This window comes from Panicum virgatum, chromosome 2K (assembly GCF_016808335.1).
Source record: "Panicum virgatum strain AP13 chromosome 2K, P.virgatum_v5, whole genome shotgun sequence".
NCBI classification, from domain to species: domain Eukaryota; kingdom Viridiplantae; phylum Streptophyta; class Magnoliopsida; order Poales; family Poaceae; genus Panicum; species Panicum virgatum.
Window position 1 is genome coordinate 46929341 of NC_053137.1, and position 6558 is coordinate 46935898.

General features: G+C 40.8%; 1 long non-coding RNA gene across 5 annotated transcripts; it reads left to right on the forward strand.

Moving 5' to 3' along the window:
• The first annotated feature begins 435 nt into the window (after window positions 1–435).
• On the forward strand, window positions 436–3678 carry LOC120680197. Of its 5 annotated transcripts, none has more exons than XR_005677525.1 (3): window positions 436–1333; window positions 1473–1574; window positions 1852–3640. It is a non-coding gene; the product is annotated as an uncharacterized LOC120680197 (long non-coding RNA). The 5 variants fall into 5 exon arrangements; XR_005677526.1 differs by having other exon boundaries at window positions 487–1574; window positions 1852–1944; window positions 2018–3640; XR_005677527.1 differs by having other exon boundaries at window positions 502–1944; window positions 2030–2094; window positions 2579–3678.
• The last annotated feature ends 2880 nt before the right edge of the window (window positions 3679–6558 follow it).

Here is a 6558-nt window from a genome sequence, read left to right on the forward strand (position 1 = left end):
GATAAGGAGAGAGAAGAATTGAGTTTCATGGGATGTGAGGCTTATCTGACATGGTTACCTAGTTCACAGTCTAGGTATATATGGTCATGAAACTCCCACTGGGACAGACAAGGACATGTATAATGGTGTAGACAGCTGCCGTCTATATGTATCTAGAGCAATATACACAAATGGCTAAATAGACAATTTATACAGTGGATTGTCTATTTGGCTGTCTACAAACTATTTAATGAGTATATACATCCATGATCTAGCATACATTTCTATATGTCATTTGTGCACCGTTCGGAGCACAGCCAGCATGGCCACGATAGCAAAAATGATATGCTCTGTCAGATACGTATCGTGCAGTTGTCATTGCTTGCAGACTCCCATGATCTAGCATACATTTTTCTATATGTCATTTGTGCACCGTTCGGAGCACAGCCAGCATGGCCACGATAGCAAAAATGATATGCTCCATCAGATACGTATCGTGCAGTTGTCATTGCTTGCAGACTCCTGTCAACACGTGCTGCTATGGCATGACGGAAAGTTCCAGTGCTTACCCGACAGCCATGAGCATGCCCCTTCCTCATCCTCCCTCACTTCCGATCTCCATTTCCATCCCCCACCGCTTTCCTCTTATCGATCACCTCCGCCGGCCGCCATGGTCAAGCTCGCGTCGGCAGGATGTCGACCTCACCGTGGAGGCCGATGCGGCGGCACAGGCGACGTCCTGTCCATCGCTAGCACAGACGCTCGCCGCCGCCACCTCCGCCTACTTCTTGCCGAGCACCTCTGTCGGTGGCCATGGTCAGGCTCGCGCTGGCGCTCATTTTGTTACTGACCATTGTGATTTCGGTGTCGGCCGAGGCGTCCATCGATCTGCAGATACCGGTGAGCAGCACGCCATTACCGGCAGCCGCACTAGTGACTTCGACGCCATCGAGGACGAGCCTTCCGACGGCCGCAAGAGCCGCCACGCCTCCTACTGTGCCCCTCCGTCACGGCAGCCGTTGGCGGCTGCTCGTCTCCCGCTCGCCCTCCTCATTTAAGACCCCGGCCGGTCTCCCCAAACCCTAGCCCCTTTCGTTCTTCACCTTTCTCCTCCATTGCCGCCACCACTGCTTCCTTCCTCAGCGCCGGCCGCTCTCACATTCTGTATTTGCTTCTTCTACCTCCTCTTTGCTTCGAGCATGCCTCTCTGCTATGGACTACAGTAGACAGCGGCTGCCTCCATGTCCGGCCCTCAGCACTGCGCACCTTGCGGCCAGTCAAATGCTGCCCCAACACTGTGACCAACAACTCAACCGCGAGCAAGAATTTTGGGAAAAAGTTAAGGTTCTAAGCAGTAAGTCTACAGTTTTTTTCTAAGCATGCCTGCCTATGGACTGCATTGTGGCTGGAAGATCACCCAATCTATGTCTTTCCTTGGTCGATTCCTTTGTCTTGTTTTCATCTGTGTATGAAATCTCAAATTGTATTTGCAGATGAACTGTATTGGTTGCATACCATGTGTTTGATAGAATGGCCATGTAAGATTGTCCAGAAACTGTTGCCATTTTTTAAAGAACTTGGATTTCGTCTGCAAGGTTAGCTGCAAGCCAGTCAAGGAAACATGACTAACCTTTACTTTAGTCTTGCGAATTTACACTTGAATTTCTTGGGAATTATTTTTTATTTGCCTAAAATCATCTTTACCTTCTTCCTTGCACCTTGACGATAAATCATAGGTTAGGCTTCCTCAATATTTGTTCCTTTAATGGCCTCTTTGCTTTGTGTTGCAGCTTGCAGTGATAGCATATATCCATTTTATGTTATTTGATCTTGCTACTGAGTAATGACTATTGACTAGCTAATAAACTGCAGAACGACATGAAGCTTTGCCCCAGGTGCGCAGTATCTGAGCAGATCCAACAAGCAAATTCCTGACTCTAGATGCAGGACATGTACTATTTATTGGTAATTTTTTTATATTTTCGTGTACTTATATAGTAATCAATTTATTATATTGTCCTTGACATACCTTCTGCAGACTACCTTACAGGTTGCAGTATTGCAATACCACTCTTGACTAGCATTTCCATTGCTGCAAGACCTGCAATGCAAGATGTGAGCTGCTTCTACAGATTCTAGATTCTAAACTTCATGCAGTCTTCTTATTCATGTTGTTTCCTGTAACATCCTTTGATTAGAATTAACTTCACCATAACAGAGAAAAGTCATGTAAGCGAATCTCTAGTGCACTCTTAGGTGGATCATTTTTTCCCTAATCTATAATGATTGATGTTTAATTATCAAATAAATTGGTTTCGACGGGTGGATCAATGGTCTAAGCATTACCTAGCATATTTTGCAACTAAGTTTTGCATATGTTTATTTGCCATTTAAGTTCCAGCATCAAAGTTTACTGGACTCTCATTTTTAGATATTGTACACATATAGTGGACCCTCATGTTCAAGTGCTTCATCTATTTTCTAATGGATTCAACACAGAGGAAGATATAAACATTTTTGACCCAAACCATATCATCATATTAGCTAACTTTTTCTATTGCCATTAAATTGTCATTTTGAGTAATTTATTTTCTTACAGCCACATGCATAGCCAACACCCCCCCCCAACCCCAACCCACCCAAACAAAAAGAAGAAGAAAGACAATGCAAAGCCACTGTAAGTTTCAATTGTTGTTACTACAGTTCACAATTTGTGTTACTGTTTCCAATTACAGCTGCTGTCCTTAGCAGGTGACCACTGACCATGCATACCTCTACATAAGCACATGAAATTAACTGCATAAACAGTTATTAATGGTAGTTGGTAGATATTTGTGCAAAATTTATGCCTTGATATTGTTACCTCAATTTCTGCTATGTTGTAGACCTACAGCAGTGATATTTTAACGTAAAAATCATCATACTCATCATATACGATACTGTTCGCAATATTGTGTGTGACCGTTTGGGGGCAGTATATCTGTGTACTCACATCAAGCATACAGTAATTATATACTAAAGGTTCTGTTCTGAAATTTTGTAGCAGCTTGATTATGGATTGGTTGCGTACCCGGTATTGGTTCTTGCTCAAACCCATGAGCTTGCACAGCAAATTGAGAAGGTCATGCGCATCGAGGTTTGTTTTTCCCAACTCTGTTCTTCCCTAAGTTACTTTTGTTCGGGTTCAACCCATGCCTTTCTTTTTTTCATGCTATAATCGGACCACATTTTCTTTTAATATGGCTACAGCAGTATGCTTGAAACTGCGACAAACACCTGCTTCCAGAATCCGAATACATTGGTGCTCCAAACTCTTGCTTCAGCTTCCCTTATAATCTTATATGGCTTCTCATGCTTGAGAGTATAAAATTTCTTCTCTGTTGTGCTTTTCTTTTCAAATAGGAGATATCCTTCTTACATGTCACATGGCCAGGCTTTGCAGCAAGGGTGCCATTGGTGCTGATTGGTTGCTGGTGCTGAAGCAGGTAGTAATATGGAGCTCAGGGGCAATAGTAGGAAGCCATGTGCTTTCTATTACATCCTTTGATCAGGATTATAACTTCCTAAAAGCCATGTGTATTTACATTCCTATTAGAAGGCTAAATAATATCTCTGTAGATTACATGTTCCATTATAAATATGTGAATTCTACATTTGCTTATTTTTTGGGGGAAAAGGGCGCGCCAAGGCGCGCGCAAAGTACTCGTAAGATCTTTGTATGCACTTTTGTTGCTTTTTTGAAACAATTGAGATCAATCAAAAATAAGATGAACATGAATACAAGATTCTCGGTTGACAATTTCTGTTGCAATTCAAACCTATGTGTGTCAGCCACTACAATATCAATCCATTGCAAGCACGTACAGGACACCGACGACGAACGAGGCCACCGGCCAGCAGATGGCAAATGGCGGAACCAGAGAGAAAATCTAACGGAGCTGGATAAATATATGGAATAGTCAGTTTCATCCTTAAAAATTCAGCCGAACCTTAACTTCATTCCCGAACATTCAAAATCATCAGTTTAGTCCTCAAACTTCTCCATTCAGCTCAATTTAATCCTTTGACACGCATTGTCGCATCTAATCAGCTATGGTTTATAAAAATATTAGGCCCTGTTTAGTTTCCAAAAAAATTTCTACAGTACCCATCATATCGAATACTCGGACATATGCATGGAAAATTAAATGCAGTTAAAAAAATAACTAATTACACAGTCTAACTGATTAGCACGAGATGAATCTTTTAAGCCTAATTAGTCCATAATTGGACATTGTTTGTCAAGTAACAACGAAATGTGCTACAGTACCAAAACCAACAACTTTTCACCAACTAAACAGGGCCTTAATGTTTCTATAAATTGATCATTATAAATATTTCATCTCGAATAAATAGTTTTTAAGGAAGGGAGTTGATCCGAATATATTTATTATACACATACAAAAGTTCCTTTTGTGAGAAAAATCATGTAGACACAGATTAAAGCTTTGTTGTGTTATCTTTAGATATATGTGAACCAATATATATTGCTGCTAAAAAGTAGGAACACTTGGATGTTGACATGGCATGCTAATGTGGCAAGATATATAGAACGAAGTACTAAATTAAGCTGCATGAAGAAGGTTGAGGACTGGAACTGTCATTTTAAAAGTTTAGGGATGAAAATGACCCCTAACCAAAAGTTTGAAGACGAAATAGGCTATTCTAGTAAATAAAACTAGTCTCTCTTTTAGTTTGCATTGATTTTCTATAGAAATTTGATCTAATTTTATCAACAAATTATATTATATATGCAATGGTTTTCTTTTGGTTGAGGGGGGCCATGGCCTCTGCCAGCCCCCCCTCAGTTCCACCACTATCGTTGCCCCGCCAGCCGCCCCGACCTCACCGGCAACTTTGGGAAGCATGACCGCAGCGTTCGTGGTGAGCTCACCACCGACCGAGCTATCGAAGCGAGCACACGAAACTGTTAGTCCCGACATCATTTATTAATACAGAGACCTTCGTCGCCTCTCTAGTCGCCCGACCTCACCAGCAACTCTGGGGAGCACAACCGCACCTCCGTGGATCCCAACGTGAACGTCTTGGCACTGTCAGCCTCGACATGGTCTACTACGAATACCTTCGGCGCGCTACCAGCCCTGTGGTGGAACTAGAAAGAAATTTGATCTAATTTTATCAAACAAATTATATATATGCAGTGGTTTTCTTTTTGTTGAGAGAGGGGCAAAGGCCCCTACCAGCCCCCCTAAACCCCCCTCAGTTCCGCCACTGTTGGTGGCAGCCTGGAATGCATACACAAATCATAAATTGCATGTATCATAACTTTTTTCTTTCCTTTATTCTTTAATATTTATTTGTTTTCTTCTATTTTATTTTCCTTCCTACTCCTACTTTTGTATTTATTTATTTTCTCTCTTTCTCTTTTCTTTTTACGCCCCTGCTCATTTCTCTTTTATTTCATTTTCTCATTATATTTCATTTTCTTTAACTATTTTATTATGATTTTTTATCTTTATAGTTAATATGTTTATACCTATTTTTCCTTTCCTTTCCTTTTATTTTATTATCAATTTACCTTATGTGTCACTCATAATAAGTTTTCTTTTCTTCTTTTATTTATTCTAATAATCCTTTAAATTTTTCCGTCATGTATTTAATTGATCTTTGTTTATAATTTGTAGTATTTCTCAATATCTTTTTTAATTCAATTTTAACAGATATGTACTTTATTATATTATTCTAAAGTGAAAAATCATTGGTTAGAACATTGACTTATATGTTCATTTGTGTAGAATAATTTGTTCGGTGAGTTTGACTCATTTGTTCATAGTATTCATAGGATCAAATGTTCGCGATGTTTAAAATTTTGTTCCTTGTATAATATTATTTGTTAGATTTATTTAAGTTTTTGTTCGTAAAAGTAATTATTGTTCGTGTTGATTTTATTGGGTTAAAATTTAGTAGGATGGTTAATTGGGTCCAAATTTGATTGGGCCGCAGTAGGATGGTGTGATTTGGGTCAGCTTTAGCTTTCAGGCGATAGGAAAAAAAGTTATCGTCTGCTGCGATCATTACTACAGAAAAGACCTTTGGTCCAATACATTAGTCCCGGCTACCATTGGACCCAGAACTAAAGTCCTCTTTAGTCCTGGGTCCAACGGCTAGGCGGTGGCAGGGACCTTTGGTCCCGGTTGGAGCCACCATCCGGGACTAAATTAGTCCCGGGTGGTAACACTAACCCGGATCAAAGGATGACTCTTTGGTCCCGGGTGGTGGCTCCACCCCGGACCAAAGGGTCTTTCACGGGTTAATTTAAAAGGAAAGCATCTCATTTAAAGTCTCGTGGGCTGTATAGGTGGGGTGGTAAAGAAAACTACACGCGAGGCGAGACATTTTGAGTTCGATTCTTGGGTTGTGTAGAATTTTTTTTACCTTGCGCAAGGGCTTTAGTCTCGGTTATTTGACCCGGGACGGGTGCAACCTTTTGTCCCGAGCTCCCGTAGTGGATGCATAACTGTTTTCGTCATTTTTTCTAAAGAAAAAAAGAAATAAAACTGCGCCTGTTGGTCCTGGCGC